Raw genomic sequence first — 5,326 nt, forward strand, 5'->3', positions numbered from 1 at the left:
TAAATGGGACCTCCTGAGATTGAGAAGCTTCTGTAAAGCAAAGGATACTGTCACTAGACAAAAAGGGAACCCACTGACTGTGAGAAAATCTTCACCAACCCTGCAATTGACAAAGGTCTGATCTCCAAAATATATAAAGAACTCAAGAAACTAGACCGTAAATGGCTAATCAACCCAATCATAAAATGGGGCACTAAGCGGAGCAGAGAATTCCCAACAGAAGAATTTCAAATGGCCAAAAAACACTTAAGGTCATGCTCAACTTCCTTAGCGATCAGGGAAATGAAAATCAAGACAACTTTAAGATACCATCTTACACCTGTCAGATTGGCTAAAATCAAAAGCACCAATTATATCCTTTGCTGGAGAGGTTGTGGAGAAGGGGTACACTCATCCATTGGTGGTGGAAATGCAAACTTGTGCAACCACTTTGGAAAGCAGTGTGGTGGTTCCACAGGAAATTCGGGATCAACCTACCTCTGGACCCAGCAATACCACTCTTGGGAATATACCCAAGAGATGCCTTATCATACAACAAAATATATGCTCAACTATGTGCATAGCCGCATTGTTTATAATAACCAGAACCTGGAAACAAACTTGATGCCCTTCAATGGAAGAATGGATGAAGAAATATGGAATATAAACATATTAGAGTTCTACCCAGCAGTAAAAAACAATGACTTCTTGAATTTTGCATGCAAATGGACAGATATAGAAAACAGTATCCTGAGTGAGTTAAGCCAGCCCCAAAAAAAAGAACATGGGATGTACTCACTCATATTTGGTTTCTAACCATAAATAAAGGACATTGAGCATAGAATTTGTGATCCTCGAGAAGCTAAATAAGAAGGTAAACACAATGAAAAATATATAGGCATCCTCCTGAACAGTAACCTTCATCACACGATCAAAGGAGACAGATACAAAGACCCACAGTGGAGCACGAGACTGAAATCTTAAGGTCCAAATCAGGAGCAGAATGAGAGAGAGCACGAGCAAGGAACTCAGGCCGTGAGGGGTGCACTGAGATAATGGGGATGTTCTATTGGGAACTCACCTAGGCCAGCTGGCCTGGGTCAGAAAAAGCATGGGATAAAACCAGACTCAGTGAACATAGCAGACAATGAGGACAACTGAGAACTCAAGAACAATGGCAATGGGTTTTTGATCCTACTGCACATACTGGCTTTGTGGGAGCCTAGGCAGTTTGGATACTCCTTCTACTAGATGGGATGGAGGTGGATGGTCTTTGGACTTCCCACAGGGCAGGGAACCCTGATTGCTATTAGGGCTGACGAGGGATGGGTACTTGATTGGGGGAGGGAAATGGTGGGTGGTGGTGGGGTGGAGGCAGAAATCTTTAACAAACATATAAATAAATAAATAAATAAGAGATATTTTCTTCATTTTTCTCCATCTCTGTCCTTCTTGAATCTCAACCAGCCCATTCTTTCATTTCTCCTTGCCTTCCCCTTCTTCCATCTCCATCCTCTTCCTACCACCTTTCTTCCTCCAATGTTCCCAATTTTTTCGGGTGCTCTTTTCTGTTTCTACTTCCCAGGGCTATCCATGCATGCATCACTTAAGATCCTCCATATTACCTTCTTGTTGACAGATGAGTTTATCCTGCCTATTCCCAGAATGGCTTACATCTAAAGAGCACACAGAGACTTATATTAATTATGAACGATTTGGCCGATTAGCTCACACTTATTATTGGCTAGCTGTTACATTTTATATTACCCCTTAATTCTTATCTATGTTTACAAACATGGCTTATTACCTTTTCTCAATAAGTCATTCTCATTATTTTTTTTCTGCCTCTAGCTGATAAGTCACTCTGCCATCCCCTTCCCATATTTCACTTAGTGTAGTAGCCTCAACTGTATTACCTGCCTAGTTACAGGAAAGTCTGTACCTTTCCAGTGACTAATCTTTATAGTCTACAAGAATGTTATCCCACAGTAGTTCCCTTTTTTTTTCTTTGAAAGAAAGAGCTCTGTTTTATTTCATTTGTTTAGCTTTAGTATATATATTGAAGGTAGAATTTGCAGTCTATAGGTGTGAATGGCCTTAGCCAATGAAAAGGCATATCATGTTAGTCACAAGGAAGTTGAATTTTCATATTTAATGTGTTCCTTTATCTGGAGTTTGGCAGAGATTGGAGAGTTTGAGAGCTTGGCCAAACTTTCTGAAATTAAAAGAAAAGCATCCTTTTTGTCTCGAAGTATAGAAGACCAAATTATGAATAGATGGGTTTTGAAATTTCAGTCCTATATATACACTCTATGCATCAGACTTGAGCCCTCGTCATGCTAACAGCTGATAGTCCTGCACATATTGGTCATCTAAAAATTTTCTAGCAGAATATTTAGATTCATTTGCTTAGACCTAGAATGACTCTGTATCAAATAATTTGTTTCTATGGCTTCTGCTGACTCATGTATATAGTGAGGGAACTCCCAAGTTAGTTTACCTGTGTGCCTCTTATAGTTTGAGGGATTGCCCTGACCTTGTGGAAAAGCGTCTTGATACAGTGTAACTTAGTAGACCAGAATTCCAGGGTAAGGCTCCATATTGCTAAAGTGGCCAGGTTTGAACTCAGTTATCTTGAAGTGTTGGGACATTTTGTTTACTACTGTGGAATAATGCTCTTATATCCTGTATATATTTGTTATTTGTGTTGGTTCAATAAAATGTTCATTGGCCAGAATCCAGGCAGGTAGTATAGGCAGGGTAAACAGACTAGGAGAATCCTGGGAAGAGGAAAATATTCATTCTGCAATCGCCATCCATATGTATTGGGTACAAGATGTGAATGCTGCACTGAGTAAGCTAACAAACCACAAGGCTAATCTTAGATAAGACCTATGGGTTAATTTAAGTAATAAGAGCTAGCTAGGCGTATGTGTGAGCTACTGGACAAACAAGGTTGTAATTAATGTAGTTTCTGTGTGAAAACTTGGGTCTCCGTGACCAAGTAATGAAAGGGCTATCTGTATCTACAATTTGCTCTTCTTTCTGTATGTATTTCACGATTTCTTTCCATATACCTTTCACCATCTCTCTATCATCTCTATACTCCATCATTTATTTTTCTATACTATCATCTTTTCCTGTATTATCTCTAGTTCATCTCATTGTCTATCTTCTCTCTATAATCTCTTTGTCATCTCTTTATCATCTCTATCATCACTCTGTCATCTCATTATCATACCATTTTCTATCATCTCTCTATTGTCTCTATGTCTATCCTCCAGCATTTATTTTTCTTGTCTCTCTTCCATCCCTTTCTCTATCCCATGTATCATCTCTTCAATTTCTCTATCATGGCTCAATCATCACTTCCTCTATCATCACTTTTTCCTCCATGTCTTTGTCTATCATCACTTCCTCTTTCATCTCTTTCTCATCATCTCTTCCTCTATCATTGCATTTACTATCGTATCTTACCATGATAACATTTTTTATCATCTCTTTCTGTATTGTCTATTTTCTATCATCAGTTTCTCTAATACCTCTGTCATCACTTACTCTATCATCTTGTTCTCGATCATCTATTATTCATTTCTCAATTACCTCTATCTGCCATCATTTCATTCTCCAGTCTATCTTCTCCTATTCTACCATCTCTCTATCTTCTCTTACTCTATTATTTCTCTGCCATCTCTTTCTCTGTATTCTATTTCTCTACTATGTCTTTCTCTATCATTTCTTCCTCTATCATATTTCCTCCATTATGATTTCCTCTAACACTTCTCTATCATCTGATTCTCTCTCATCTTTTCTCCTATCTTCTCTTCCACTATCATCCCGTACTCCACCATCGCATTTTCTAGCATCTCTTCTCTAGCATCTCTTTCTCTATCATATCTTCTTTTCTCAACCTTTGCTCTATCATCTCTTGCTCTTTAATCTCTATGTCATCTCTTTATCTATGACCTCTTCACTATCATCTGTCTTTATCACTTATGTATCATCTCATTCTCTAAGATCTCTATCACATATATCTTTAGCATCTTTTCCTATTTCTCTTGATCTCATTAATGGTAGGCAGAAAATTGCATTGATAAAAATGTATCTCTTGGTATGGTATTATTTTATTTAATTTATTTATTGAAAATTTCCACTTCCCTTCTTCAAATTTCACTCACACTCTGCCATCCCCCTCTCTGTCCTTCTCGAGTCCTCAGAGATAACAGAGTGCCCTACCCAGTGGGAAGTCCGAGGCCCTCCCCACTCCATCCATGTCTAGGAAGGTCTGAATCCAAACAGACTAGGCACGCAAAAATCAGTACATGCAGAAGAATCAAAACCCAGTACCATTATCATTGGCTTCTCAGTCAGTTTTCAGTGTCAGGCACATTCAGAGAATCTTGTTTGATCACATACTCATTCAGTATCAGTCCAGCTTTACTTGCTGAGCTTCTATTATATATGTCCCATAGTCTCTGTGTGTGGAAGCAATTCTTGAGGTCCTAACTCACTCATGTTCTCTCTCCTTATGATCTTCATTTGAACATTGGGAACTAAGTCCAGTGCTCCAATGTGTGTCAGTGTCTCTATCTCCATACATTGCTAGATGAAGGTTCTAAGGTGATATGCAAGATATTTATAAGTAGGGCTATGGAATAAGGCCAGTTCAGGGACACCCTCATCTGCTGCAAGATGAAAGAGCTAGGGACATCTTCCAGGGCACCTGGGACCCCCTCTAGAGCCAAGTCTTTTGCCAACCCTAAAATGGTTCCCTTCCTTGTGATATCTTCTTTTCTGCTCCGATAACCATCCTTCCTCAATCTCATTCATCCCTATTCCAATCCTTCCATTCTCCCTTCTCTCTCCCCACTGCCACCCCCATGATCCCAACTTTCACCTGGCAGTCTTGTCTACATCCAGTATCTAGGAGGATAAATATATGTTTTTCTTTGGGTTCTCCTTCTTGTTTTCTTCTGTAGGATCATGAATTATAGGCCCAATGTCCGTTGCTTATGGTTTGAATCCACTTCTGATGGAGTTCATAACTTATTCATCTTTTTGTATCTAGGTTATCTCAGTAAAATGTTTTCTATTTCCATCCTTTGAATGCAAAATTCAAGATGTCATTGTTTTATTGCACTGAGTGCATCTCTAAAGTGAATATATGCCGCACCTTCTTTATCCATTCTTCTATTGAGGGGCACCTAGGTTGTTTCCAGGTTCTGGCTATAACAAATAGTGCTGGTATGAAAATAGTTGAACAAATGCTTTTGTAGTATGATTGGGTATCTCTGGATATATTCAGCAAAATTGAAATTACTGGATTCCAAGGTTGGTTGACTCCTCT

Source organism: Chionomys nivalis, unplaced genomic scaffold (genome assembly GCF_950005125.1).
Source record: "Chionomys nivalis unplaced genomic scaffold, mChiNiv1.1 scaffold_29, whole genome shotgun sequence".
NCBI classification, from domain to species: Eukaryota; Metazoa; Chordata; class Mammalia; order Rodentia; family Cricetidae; genus Chionomys; species Chionomys nivalis.